This window comes from Amblyomma americanum, chromosome 4 (assembly GCF_052857255.1).
Source record: "Amblyomma americanum isolate KBUSLIRL-KWMA chromosome 4, ASM5285725v1, whole genome shotgun sequence".
Classification (NCBI taxonomy): Eukaryota; Metazoa; Arthropoda; class Arachnida; order Ixodida; family Ixodidae; genus Amblyomma; species Amblyomma americanum.
The window spans coordinates 213,133,545-213,147,592 of NC_135500.1; the positions used below are offsets into that span (position 1 = coordinate 213,133,545).

Below are 14,048 nucleotides of genomic sequence, written 5' to 3' on the forward strand. Positions count from 1 at the left end.
ATCTTCCTTGCCTCTGCTTGAGGTGTACTTTACGTTTGTTTTCTAGCGGCTTATCTTGCAATAAACGGTTTTTTTTTCAGTGCATCGGATAAAATAGTGCAAAGGTTCAAATTCTGTGCCTTTTCCTCCCCCATTCATCACTCAATACCCTTTTGCTTGCCTAAGCATGATGAATACAAGAAGTGCGTAAAATGCCTTTCTCGGTGTGAACAAAGTATTTTTTTTTCCTTAAGCTGAGATGGAAGGCGGCCAGACATGTATGAAAAGTAGAGGATGCAAGCTGTGCACTGAGACGCTGCCCGCAAAATATTGGCTTCGGAAAAGAAAAGAATTATTTCATCTATAAGCTTCCAACAAGATGGGGTTCATGCAACAATCAAGCACTACTTTATCAGCAGTCAGCATGCGATACTGTTCAGGGCCGTTGTGGAAAAGGCTTTGAAGAAGTGGATTGATTTTAGTTCTTTCCTGAAAGACACATTACTCCGCTGCTCCTCGTTGGTGAACACCACAGCAGGTTCTTCCTTACTGGCCTACGTTGCCTACCAGGAAAACTCATATGTTGGGCTGCAGTCGCGGTCTGACGTTTTGTCAAAATCTCACTTCAGCCAGATTGTTGCTTTCATTCAGGAATTGCACGACCAAACTGTATGCGAACCGGTCTGGCACTCTGCTTTGACCAGGTGCTAAGCCTTGCCTTCCTTGTCGAGTGCAACTGCGGTGGCGTGCTTCCTGCCGTCAGACAAGTCTGCTATGTTGCCCCATAATTGTTGTGAGGGCTATGAGGGACGCCATAGTGGACGACTTTGGATTAATTTATAGCATCTTGGGTTCTTCGACGTGCGCTGACATCGCACAGCCCAAGGCCGTTTTAGTATTTCGCCTCTGTAAAAACGTAGCGGCCCAGTCCGGAATTCGATCCCGCGAAATTGTGATTAGCAGACGAACGCCTAAAACGCCGCGGTGGCTCAGTGGTTAGGGCGCTCGACTACTGATCCGGAGTTCCAGGGTTCGAACCCGACCGCGGTGGCTGCGTTTTCATGGAGGAAAAACGCTAAGGCGCCCGTGTGCTGTGCGATGTCAGTGCACGTTAAAGATCCCCAGGTAGTCGAAATTATTCCGGAGCCCTCCACTACGGCACCTATTTCTTCATTTCTTCTTTCACTCCCTCCCTTATCCCTTCCCATACGGTGCGGTTCAGGTGTCCAACGATATATGAGACAGATACTGCGCCATTTCCTTTCCCCAAAAAAACAATTATTATTATTAGCCGAACGCATAGCCACGTACTGAGCCACCGTGGTGGGTGTGTTTTTTTTTAAATAGTTCCTTTACACTCACAATTCTTTGACTGCAGTAAATACCAGGCTGAAAAAAATAAAAACAAAAGCTCTCTGATGTGCGGAGGAATGGCAGCCGCTTTCGAACTGTTCTTTATAATATGGTTCGGTTCTCAACTTTTATCTGCTGCCGAAATTTATTTCAATCGGTGGGTTCGCGGCCCGCCGTCTAGTCAAGAAACGTAGCTGAAGGAGTTGATAGGAAATTCATTTTTGCCCATACGATATTTGCCTTCCTTCTAACGCTTTACTTTCAGAAGCTTGCCCCTATATGCCTACTGACAAAGTTTATAGTGCGTTTGTAGTATCTTTACGCTAGTTTCTTGGGCAGTGGGATCCAAAAGTATGCAAACAAAAGGACAACACAGTATTTTAGAAATGGTAAGTCATCATGTGTGACACGCCGTCATCATTTACGATTTAACGGCTTCTGTACGCAATACACGACTTATGGCCTTTCGGGTTACTTTCTCTTCCTTTATTTTTTTCAGTGAGCGTCGAATGAACAATTCAAACCCAAATAAGGACAAAAAGCTATGCTGATAATAATAATAATAATAATAATAATAATAATAATAATAATAATAATAATAATAATAATAATAATAATAATAATAATAATAATAATAATAATAATAATAATAATAATAATAATAATTGGTTTTGGGGGAAAGGAAATAGCGCAGTTTCCGTCTCATATATCGTTGGACACCTGAACCGCGCCGTAAGGGAAGGAATAAAGTAGGGAGTGAAAGAAGGAAGGAAGAAAGAGGTGCCGTAGTGGAGGGCTCCGGAATAATTTCGATCACCCGGGGATCTTTAACGTGCACTGACACCGCAAAGCACACGGGCGCCTTAGCGTTCTGCCTCCATAAAAACGCAGCCACCGTGGTCGGGTTCGAATCCGACCGCGCCGGCTGCGTTTTTATGTGTCAAAAGCGAGTTCTGAGCAACGAAACACACAGGCAAGAGATATTTTTTGTGTTTCCTTTTTCGTTAGTCTGTACGTGTCCATTGTGCTCTGCAGATTTCCAAAATGGACGAATGCCAACTCACCCAGTTTTTTATGCTGTTGGAGAAGAGAGTGGCACCTGAACAACGGGGCGTCCTATGCTGCTTTCCCACTACGCCCCGCCCACATCGCTTTCATCTGAACTTCATTAAATCAACAAACATTTTTCCATCCATAAGTCCATCCCCATTAAACCTTGAGACGATTAACAACGCTGAGTAAGGCTGAGATTTGGGCGAGTTGGTAAGCATTCATGGTGGGTGAACAGCAAAACAAAGGCGAGACAAAGGCCAGACAAGCGCTGACTATCAACTGAGTTTATTGAAGGACGAAAAGTGGTAATATATAGAGAACGTGAACAATAAAAACAGAAAAAAAACGTCAAAAGGAGGTAATCAACCTACGCCATGTGCAAGTCTAGATATTGTCCATTGACAAACAAATTCAATATCTGGACTTGCACATGGCATGGGTTGTTTACCCCCTTTTGTCGTTTTTTTTCTGTCTTTTATTGTTTACGTTCACTATACATTGCCATATTTCGTTCTTCAATAAACTCAGTTGATAGTCAGCGCTTGTCCTGCCTTTGTCCCGCCTTTGTTGCGCCGTTCACCCACCATGGATTAACAACGCTCAAATTACTCTCGATCACCGCTGCAGACAGCACGAGTTCACCTTTTCGTTTCAATACGCCGCTGCTTCTGATTAATACTGTTGCGTTATTTGGCGAGCCAGTCTCATGGTCGATTATCAGGCGTGCCCAAGCATGCATGCAAATCTGAAGTTGCAACACTGAGCGACCAGAAAGATGCGAGACGGCGAAGTCGCAACAGACAAGTTTCTGCAGCGATCGTAATCCAAGCACGTTAAACTTCCGCCTCTTGCATAAACAGAAATGAGGCAAATGTAACTGCACCGCTTGAAATTAAAGTAGGCACTCGAATGGTAATCTGGTCGGGCACCTGTCCTAGTTTTATTGCCAGACTCGTTGGCTAAGGCGACCAGGTGGTGATTGAGAAATAAGTTCAGTTCCTACCTGCTCAGGCAACTTCACATCGATACGGAGCCGGACGCAAAATCGCTCGCGCATTTCAATTTCGGCTTGAATTCGATTAATTCGGAGCCGCGCCTTTCTTGGGAAAATGGTCACGGCCGGTATTTCGAATGAATAGCCTAGGATAAAGGTCTTTGCGACAGTCGGTATCAAAAGCTGCCAATCTACAAGAACAAAGTACGCAACCCACCGGGTTCGCTTCCCGGCTGTGCAGTGTTACTCTTTTCACATCGCCAACGTTTCAGATATCTCGAAGCTGACGAGGACTCATTTTGACTCCTCCGGAGCTAGGGGCTTCCACGGGTGCTTAGAACCACACTAGATGACTTACAGAAGCTGAGTCCTTTGGGCTGTACATTTTTGTCAAACGCTGAACGTTCAGCAAAGTGAGGCGTTATGTGGGTAGGGCTTCGAAATGCATGTGCGTGCATTGCGTGGAGCTAAATCTGAGAAGACCTAACCTGAGAGCCTTCGGCCCGCAAACATGCTCTGAGGGCAACGTTTAGTGGCGGCAAGAACCCATGATAGCCACAAGACCCTGTTGATAGTATATGACAGTCACGACGGGGCCGCGAATAGCGGAACCTGATTCGAGATCCTTAGTAAGGAAAGGATTAGAAGAGAGAGTCAAGTGATGCATCACAGAACCAGTATACCGCCGATGGCGAAAAGGAAAAGAGAAACAGGCCATTACAGTTCGGGGCTCAGCAGGCGCTCTGCTGGCGCGATTTTCCTTTTACCGGAGGAAGTGCATGCGGCCGCTGCCCGACTAGCGCAGTAAGCGTGAGCACCGCATGCCTCCTGCTTGACCTGGCTCGAGAGTGGCGCGTTCCCCGCAACCCTTCAGTCACGTAATAGGCACGTGCTCATACAGGAAGGCCAGCGAAGGTGATCAGGATATAAAGAAACGCAAACTGTAGGGAAGCGGCCACGTGCGATTGGCTCTTCTACGCACGTGGAATGTAAGCCCTGTTGACTGTTTACCTCAAGAGACGAAGGCACGTGTCTTGTGGAACACGGCTGACATATTCTGCAGAAGCTACGTGCCCTCATTGACTTCCCTAAACAGCACGTGCGTAACGCAGGTCAGCACCGCGCCAGCCGAGGATCCCGATGCCAGTAGGGTGAATCGTATTCAGCTTCACCGGTTAATGCCTTTAAACGCTATTCCATTTTGTATCACAGGCTGATTTTCTCGAGTCCTGACACTGAAATATTGCGCCTAGAGGCCGCGTCTTCAATTTTTCGGACCACGGGATCGTCCAGTACAGATGTGAGGCAGACAAGACTTTAGTCATGCACACATTTACAAGCTTCATGTCCATGCCAGAGGCCTACGCAGTACTTAAGGAACAAAATGGATTCTCTCTTACGAAAAATGGTTGTCACTACTTTAACCAGAGACGCTGGCATACAGCAGGGAGGTATAAAGCGGAGAAGTTGTGTTAGCTAGCCTACTGCGGCGCCATCATGGTTCCGACCTCAGTGTTCGCGACGAGCCACCTTGAACAAGTGAAAAAAGATGAAGCGAAGCGTGCGCATACAAAACTCTCCCCTAAGGATTTTCGCAGTGTGCTCACAAAGATCCGTGTCCACAAGAATATTAAAGGGGCACTCTACTGCCGGACACGAGTGTGGAAATAGCGACATAATTATTTTTGTAAATCTTTTCCTATGATGACAATACGAAGGACAGAACTCGAAGTTTTGCCCGGGATTCATATTTTAAACTGCAAAGAGGCCCCGCCGCGGTGTCTCAGTGGTTAGGGCGCTCTACTACTGATCCGGAGTTCCCGGGTTTGGACCCGACCGCGGCGGCTGCGTCTTTATGGAGGAAAAACGCTAAGGCGCCCGTGTGCTGTGCGATGTCAGTGCACGTTAAAGATCCCCAGGTGGTCGAAATTATTCCGGAGCCCTCCACTACGGCACCTCTTCTTCCTTTCTTCTTTCACTCCCTCCTTTATCCCTTCCCTTACGGCGCGGTTCAGGTGTCCAACGATATATGAGACAGGTACTGCGCCATTTCCTTTCCCCCAAAACCAATTATTATTATTATTATTATTATTATTATTATTATTATTATTATTATTATTATTATTATTATTATTATTAAACTGCAAAAAGAAAGTTATGCCAGACCCGATGGTTGCGCCATGCTATGTTAAAGCTTCGCGTCTTCGCAAGTACTCAGGCAACGTTGCGTGTAATTGATTTACTAGAGTTTAAGAAGGGGATGAGCTCTATACGTACATAGCGTTATTGTGTTATTTTTGTTGTAAGAAACTTCAGACGCCTTAACTTTCTTTCTCAAGGAACTAACCAGTTTCTTGCACGCTTTAACCATGTGTCCTCATCACCTATTTTAATGTTTTCAGAAAAGAAGGCTGCCATAGCGCTACCGTCGGCAGCGCTACGTACGGCAAATGCGGTTGCTGATATTTGGGACATATATCAGCTTCTTTTTAAAGCTTTCATAATGCTCTCAAGTCAGGTCTTAATAAAACCTAGTCATATCTGTTGATGTCACACTCATCACTGCCGCTGCACGCCACCTAGGCGCCGTGGTTTTAAAAACTTAAATTTATAACTTAGACCTAATTTTTAAAAAATAGGTTTTAAATTGTTCTGTCGTGCTTCTCAGCGCCCCAAACATGCATTCGTTTGTATGGGAAAAGAGCTTTCAATAGATTTAAGAAAATATAGAGCCGATAAAAGCCAGTATAGACTGTTCCTTTAAGGGGGAATGCTCTGCTCTTAATGCTGAAGCTTCAGCACGCCAGAATCTGAAGTACATTCTTGAGGATGGGGCCACAGGCCGGACGCAAACCTACTTCAGTTTTCAATGTCTTGCGTGACATTCTAAACCAGCAGTAGCTGCTAATTTAATGTTCAAGGTTATCTCACAAACCACTTGCTGAGCACAGTGTACAGCTGGGGTGTAATATTTTGTGTGTACTAGTTAGTGTACACTACATCAAGGTGAATCAGGTGGAGGCAAGTGCGGTCAGGCCTACCTATGTATTACGCGCCACGTAGAAGGAACAGGTGGGGTCGATGCGCCGAAGAGGCCGTACTGATGGTCCGAGTCACACCGCAGGGCCCGTTGCGAGGGCCAGGATACAGCACCATGATGGCCTTAAAACGAGTTTACACTTATGTAACCATCTATTTCGCTTGCCGTGCTGTACTGAGCACCTAGTTTTGTTTTTTCATGGTACCTCGCTTTTTTAAACATCTCTTTGAACACGCACAACTTGCATTGAATAAGACACGCATTTGCTTCTTTCCAGAAAACCGCATGGTCGTTCCTGTGCAACGGTCGTTCCTGTCATCTTACCTCCGGCACCATTGCATTGTCGGCACATTGACGATGTGACGGCTACACACTGTGAATAAATATGCGTTCATGCTTCCCGACTTCAAAAGTCCACCCGCATAAAATTGGAGGCACTGACCTTTCCGCCAGGCGCAGAAAAGGTGAAAGCATACGTGGCGAAAGGTATACCGCCCCGGCCAGAACTGGTAACTGCGCGTTCACAGAAATATGCGGCTTCATCACTTCAAGTAATGATCTGTGCGCACCGAATTTCACTCTCGAAGTACTGCCATGTCGGAGCGTGCACCTGCGCAGGCAACCATACGCCTTAGGAGGACCAGCAATTCTACCGGCGGTCGTCTCAATGCTCCCTACGGCTGGCCCGCTGACCCGAGTGAATGCGGACGCATGCGCTGTCGGAAGTGACGTGCGCGCACTTTCCTGGCTGCTTTTTAGCCAGCTTTTCGTCGCCTCTGTCAAAGTTTGCTTTGCTTATCAGGCTGCGTTTTTACGGAGGAAAAACGCTAAGGCGCCCCGTGTGCTGTGGATGTCAGTGCACGTTAAAGATCCCCAGGTGGTCGAAATTATTCCGGAGTCCTCCACTACGGCATATCTTTCTTCCTTTCTTCTTTCACTCCCTCCTTTATTCCTTCCCTTACGGCGCGGTTCAGGTGTACGACGATATATGAGACAGATACTGCGCCATTTCCTTTCCCCCCAAAACCAATTATTATTATTATTATTATCAAACTTGCAACAGCTTACACATTCTAGGTCTGTCAACCACGTGTGCTAAGAACGCGGGCGTAAACAGGACATTTCAGAAGACATTGTCTTTCCGTAGCATTCCTGCGTGCGATGCGTTCTCTCCGATAGTTATTGGGACTACAGTAGTTGAATTATATAATGATATGTGCTGGTATTTGTTTCCGCTTTAATGAGGATCGGGTAGGATCGATAAAATGGCTTCAACTCGGTCGCACGACTACTTTTGGCTGGCTCTTGCTGCTTCCGGTTCGTGCTTTCCCGCGCTTATTTTATTTTCAGGTGTGCGGGCGCGTGTATGTCCGTGTGTGTGTGTGTGGGATAGAGAGAAAAGCTTAAGAGTAGTCATGCACTGTCATAGGTCACTAAGATAAGCACGAAATTGGATATACGACGAAGTAGCTGTGGCATAATGTCTTATGGCGATACCATATCATGAAGATTCTGCGAGGTTAGCATCGTCTTAATTGATGGGCGTGGTCAGGATCTAGAACACGGTCAAATGTGACTGGCACGTGCTCCACTAAAACGCGGTCACTGCAGCTGCAAGGACGAGATGGTAGCGTCCAAGCTTTCTGAAGGGCGATTGCGATCACGCGATGGATGTGCGTGCTTGCAATGTAAGATACTACGGGGTGCCCACCGTTAAAGCAGGCGCCAGTGGTTCACGCAAGATTAAACAGACCTGAAGATAGCTTTCCCTCGATACGTTCGAGGCTACCGCATAGAGAAACATACTTACGTAAAGAGCGGACACTTCCGTAGGGCCCTGCGGCGGAGGTACTACACTGCCGCCAGCGCCCCGGGCGGGTGGTCAGACCGTTAATTTCGTCCTCCGAGATTTTAGGCGTGTGCTTCAGCTCTGTTTAGGTTTCGATAACAATGCTTTCGATTCTGAATTACCTTCGGCTATTAAAATATTCAACTACATCGTCTAAGTGGAGCACAAGCTTGTTTTAATATTTCCTTTCTAAGCATGCCATACACATAGACGTAATAAACTCTCGGATCGCAGACTTTTACTGGAAATACCACCAAGCTTCTAGAAGAACCTACGCAAGCTGAATTAGTTCATGCGGTTTGGAATAATGCAATCAGATCTGTTTTTACGTTAATTTTTTTTGCCGCCATTGAGCCGCCTCTTTCAGTTGCAGACATGGAAGGGAGGGGCTTCACACAAAGAGTTTTTTTCTTGTTTGCAATTTGAACTGTGCAGGAAAAAAATACTGGATCTCACACATTTACAATATACATTATACAAAAAGCAACAAGAAAGAAGTTATGGTAAAGCCGGTGGCACCATGTCTCGAACAAAAAAAAATATTGCACATGCGCTCTGCGCGTTTGTCATCTAAAACATCGTCCGTGCGAACAACACACCAGGAGTTGTGAATAGATAGACAAAAGTAAGGGTTTAAAAAGACACGCATATAGCACGCTTGATTCCTGCACATCAGCAGCTTTGAGCGATAGGTTCATAGGCTGTTCAAAAATACAAGCACACCATATTCAATGCATCATAGTAGCGCAATAGTAAGCTTGCACTCTTCGTAAAAGGCGATTATTACGATTTTTTGGTCAAGGTGTAGGCACCACGCCAAAAAAATCCACCTTTAGCGAGCTGACAATCCATTATCCTGTAGGCTGAACAGTAGGAATAGCCGTCTTCTTCAGCGAAGTCATCACGGGGTCCACGAAGTCATCTGCGGTGAAATGGTCCCCGCAGATGTGGTACGTGGCGCATACAGCTGGGTCGGCGACATTTCTAACAGGTCGCCCCTCTTGGCACACTCGATCCAAGCCTTCGACCTAAAATAATTATGACGCAGTGTAACCTGTGATTATTCACTTCACTGGCTGGCTAGAAAAAAGACATGCGCACAGTAGCCGGTTCTAACAAGAGATTGGCAGCACTATTTTTGTATTTTCATTAAAGTAGACAGAAAAGGCGTCAATCACCTGCTGTCACGAGGAATGCGGAAGAACTTCGGCCTCGGCTTCCTTTGTCTTCGCCCATTGTTCCCACACCATGAAACGCAGCAGTACCTCCCGTAATTTAATCCGCTCCGTGGCATACTGGTGTGGGCTTGTGTACAGACTGTAAAGAGTGTTGCAGTCATCAAACGGCAAAGGGAAATATATCACAGCAAAAAAAGATAAAAAAGAAAAATAAACCCGCTGATGACAGTTATTTATATGTTTGCAGACAAGCGTGTTAACATATCGTTCATGAAAAATTTTGTCTAACTAGATTCAACCCCTTGTGGAAGCGAGCTGACGTAAACTGATTTTTTGTCTATGAAGCAGTGACTTTGCATGGAAACAGCGGAGCAGACGGGACCAAGAAAGGAAGAGACACACACGGGCGCTTCTGTCTTCCTTTCTTGGTCCCGTCTGCTGCGCTGTTTCCATGCAAAGAATATACCAACTAACCCGGCTTACTCCTTTGTTGGAAAGCAGTGACTTTTGTCAATGGTTTTCTTCCGGACCCTATACCTATATGCGATACGGGCCAGTGATAAACTTTCACTTGACAGTGATCGCACACTGTCGTGATGATTGCGTAGATAGCAGTATCCGCCACGATTTTCTTATACCTCTTCACGTGGGCACTTTCGATTGTGATCGAGCCCTCGACCGGGATCCGACTTTCAATCGCGAAGGAAAATGATCGCTGATATAGCGGTCCAAGGATCGGGAATAAGAACAGCCCTAGCGCAACAAATGCCACTAGGTAGGTCCGAAACACCCAGCAAAATTTGCCAAGTTGGCAGAAAAAATTCCTTGTATATTACTTAGTCCAGAAAGAAATATTTGAATCTGGTATTATAGCTAAAAAGCATACCTATCAATGCCGATCACCTGAAATTATCTTAAACACATGTCGGCGGTATTGACACATATACGAGAAATTATGCCTGAATAAAACGTATTAGCATTTGTTGTACTGCAGTCTAAAAGAACCTTTGTTTTTTATATTTTAGGCTGCTCTCTTTTGCTGTTCGTTTCCTAGCACTCTGACACCTAAAAAAGCATATAGTAGGTTTCGAACGCAATCGGACAGCTCGATTCCGAAGCTCCGATGGCAATCAACTATTTCTAAACGCGGCTCAAACACGATCGGGGGATATTGAGGCCCGATTGGGATCTGACCGATCACGATCAAAACTGTCCGCTTCCCGTGTGACAAAGGTATTTTCACGCGGTCGATATCAAATGTGCATTACACTGTTCGACCCACGCCATGTAAAAGGTTTGTGTTACGATACGGGTGAGCCATCGATAAATTCTGTGTTTTAAATCGAATGTGTCGCGAGTGACTTTTGGAAAATTACGCTTTCGAAGTAATTCACATGTCTTCCCGAAAAGACAGTGCAAGAACAAACGGATGGCTCGCGGCATATTATATGCTACACGTGCAAAATACGTTCACGCAGCATAACAAACGACTTGCTACAATGTTCTTAGCTCAAGAAACATCAAAATTAACCCTGCAGGCAACAGGAAACAACTTACCGGAAAAACAAGGCGACGCGCTGAAAAGCGCTGTGAGGTGGGCGTAACCTGCGGCACATGACCGGCGCAGCACCAACTTCTATTTAGAAATGGAACACTTGGATGTAATCCGGTGGACGCGTGATAAGCTGTCGACCTTTGAAGTAGAGTGGAAGCAAACATAGTCCGCCTGGCGGGTGGTCAGACCCTTTTTTGCTCGGCCGCGAAACGGCTTGAGTGTCCGCTCTTTATGTACGTATGTTTCTCTATGGCTACCGCTCATCGCACTTCCGATCGTCTTCTACGCTGGTGCCGTGCGTTGCTCTTTGGACGTATCTGCGAAGGCAGAATAAAACCATCAGCATCCGCCAACGCGCTCCCTATACGAGCTCTGCTACGCGATGCCGAGGGGCTTCGGCTACGAGAGATGACGCGCGCGGGGCTGCGATGGCGCCGGTTGACATTAACGGCGCAGCCGTCTTCACATCACCCGGAACCTCAGAGAGCAATTTCACCGTGTTTATGTTGCTAAAGCGATTGGGGGCAACGTGTCAGAGTAAAACACCTGTCACACGGACACGGCTGAACTCCTTTCAACTCCCTTCAACCAAGGTACTCTATCTCAAGGGAGGTAGACTGACTTTCTATCTCCCTTGAGAGAATTTATTAGCGAAAGTAGATCGATCATCTCTCTCGAAGGACGAAAGGAATGCTCTAGTTTCTAACGTACATTACTTCTGGGTAAGTAAATTTTCTTCAATAATTTCATCTTTACTATTAACGATTAAAAACCGTGACGTTTACACCAAGAAAGAACTCCGCGATCACCGTTTTGATGTGAACGGTGGGGTAGCATAGTCTCTGGGATTCGCGCGCAAAAAGCTGTCTCGGAGCTCCGCACTTTACGTTCGAAACCGGCCGGTTATGGCAGCACCTATACTTAATGTTTTGGCCTTTCATAAAGTCTCTGTTTTCATTTAAGTACCGTGTATGTCGTTCGAATGCGGTAACCTATCTCTTTATATATTCAAAAATAACGTTATTCGAAATTTCAGCCGCAGAAACTTTTTTTTTTCGGTAGGCAACACTTTACATTACAGCGTTCACGTAAGCCAATTGTATTAAGTGCGCAACTCTGAAAAACTAAATTCAGAAGGAGGCGGTTGCGAAAGGCAGGTCCTTTCTGAGGCCCTACGTTGTGCTGTTTTCTTGCCCTTAAGTTTCCTGACCCGATACGCACTACGTGGCGCCTGGTTGTAAAGCTCACAATTGCTATGCAGCCCTAATCCAAGTTCTTCGCAAGAAATCAGCTATCTCATTCATCTAAATCCTCCCCCCTACGACGACATCTGCTCTCTTATCAAAAAGCTTACGCATCTGCACAAGGTCTCGAGTGAATAAGCAGTATTTGGTCGTAATCAATTTGACAGCTTCTGAAAATCCTCAAAGGCAACAGGCGCGTAACGATTTCCTGCCCTAGTGCGCTAACCCAACGGCGCCTACGTGTCCTCCCTAGCGTATATATGGTCGCGTCGTTCAAGTACACCGCTTCAACGGGGATCAAGGCGAACTCTCTTGCTTTCCGTGTCTCCTGTCGAATCAGATAACGCCGTTACAAGCGAAGTGTCGACCGTAGAGAAAAACTGAAAGCGACCACCACGGGTGAGAGTGACCCTCGCTTCTCGAGCAAGGCCCTCTTCATTGCCTCGTGAAACACGTTGACCATCTCTCTTTGCCATCTTATTTATTTATTATCTCTTTCCGCACCCGCTATTTTCTCTTCACTTATGTTGCCTATGCCCCGCAAGAACCTTCACATGTCCCTATAGCCTGCAACGCAAGGCCAAGACACATTTCAGGGCCCAACCCCTACGGCTCCAAGCTAACTCTCCTTTTCGAAGGGTAGATGCATATCCAGCGAATGTAGACAAGCGAGGTTGATCTGCATGTGCACTGGATCCCGCTGTACCGTGTGTTTATTACCTCGATGCAGAAAGCGTACAGGCTTATTATCGTGCAGTGGACTGGTTATATAACGGCTCGCGATGTTTACATTAGGATGACGTAACGGCTGGAATGCTGATCAGCAACGATGATACGACCTCTGCTCTTGGGAGTCAGATGTCCTTAGCGCTATAAACTGTGCTCCGCCTATCTACCCTTTTCGTATGCATGAACTCAGCTCGTATATATCTAGCACAGTTGGGATGAAAAATATAAAGAAGCGAAACGAACGTAAGCTAATCTTTAGGAAAGCGAACTTCGCTATCAGCTTCTATTACTCTGTCGCCAAGGTTTCGATGTCCCGATAGAGCGAAAGTGTGAGACCTCAAGTAGACAGAGATGCTATAGCACGAAGAGAGTTTGTTGGCATTCTCAAAGCACGCCGCTTATTTTACCTTCCAATTCGAAGTTTTGAATACAGTTCTACATCATACGATCAGAATATGCGAACCGTGTTCGAGCTTGTGCTGGCTGTACTTCTTTCTGCGTGCATGCGTTTATTTAATTAATAATGCTGTGTAGTTGGCCAAATCATACGGCTAACTTTAAAGTTTTAAATTGGACCACGACTTGCGCCATAGCAGGCTTACTAATGAATTTTCAGCACGCACCATATCATCAGTATCCCATCTAACGGCAACCAAAAGGCGTATCAGTTCACACGAAATATGAAATCTTTAGAATGATACAAAAATCCTCCCACCCCCTTCCCTCGCCCCCTCCATATATGTTCGCCCTTCCTCCACTCGCAAAGAAATTATTCAGGGTAGGCATCAAAAGTATGACATAAAAAAGTAAAAATGACAATAAACAAAATTACAGCTGGCTCATGTTTTCAAATGTTGTTGTGTTCATCACTCCCCAGGGGCATGTGGTTCAAATTCACGATTGTTTTCAGATTTTTTTACGTCTATTTTTCAATTAGACCTTTAGTGACGATTGGCTGGAGACAAAAAATTTATTTGTTCCCAATCGTAGAGCAGTTCTGGTTTGGTTTATGGGGATTTAACGTCCCAAAGCGACTCAGGCTATGAGGGACGCCGTAGAGAATAGCTCCGAAAA

At 45.8% G+C, this 14,048-nt stretch overlaps 1 long non-coding RNA gene across 1 annotated transcript; it reads right to left on the reverse strand.

Moving 5' to 3' along the window:
* Positions 1-5,529: 5,529 nt before the first annotated feature.
* On the reverse strand, positions 5,530-12,465 carry LOC144129274 (uncharacterized). The gene is made up of 3 exons (XR_013313901.1): positions 11,004-12,465; positions 9,447-9,585; positions 5,530-9,296 (listed from the first exon to the last, which is right to left on the reverse strand). It is a non-coding gene; the product is annotated as an uncharacterized LOC144129274 (long non-coding RNA).
* Positions 12,466-14,048: the final 1,583 nt, after the last annotated feature.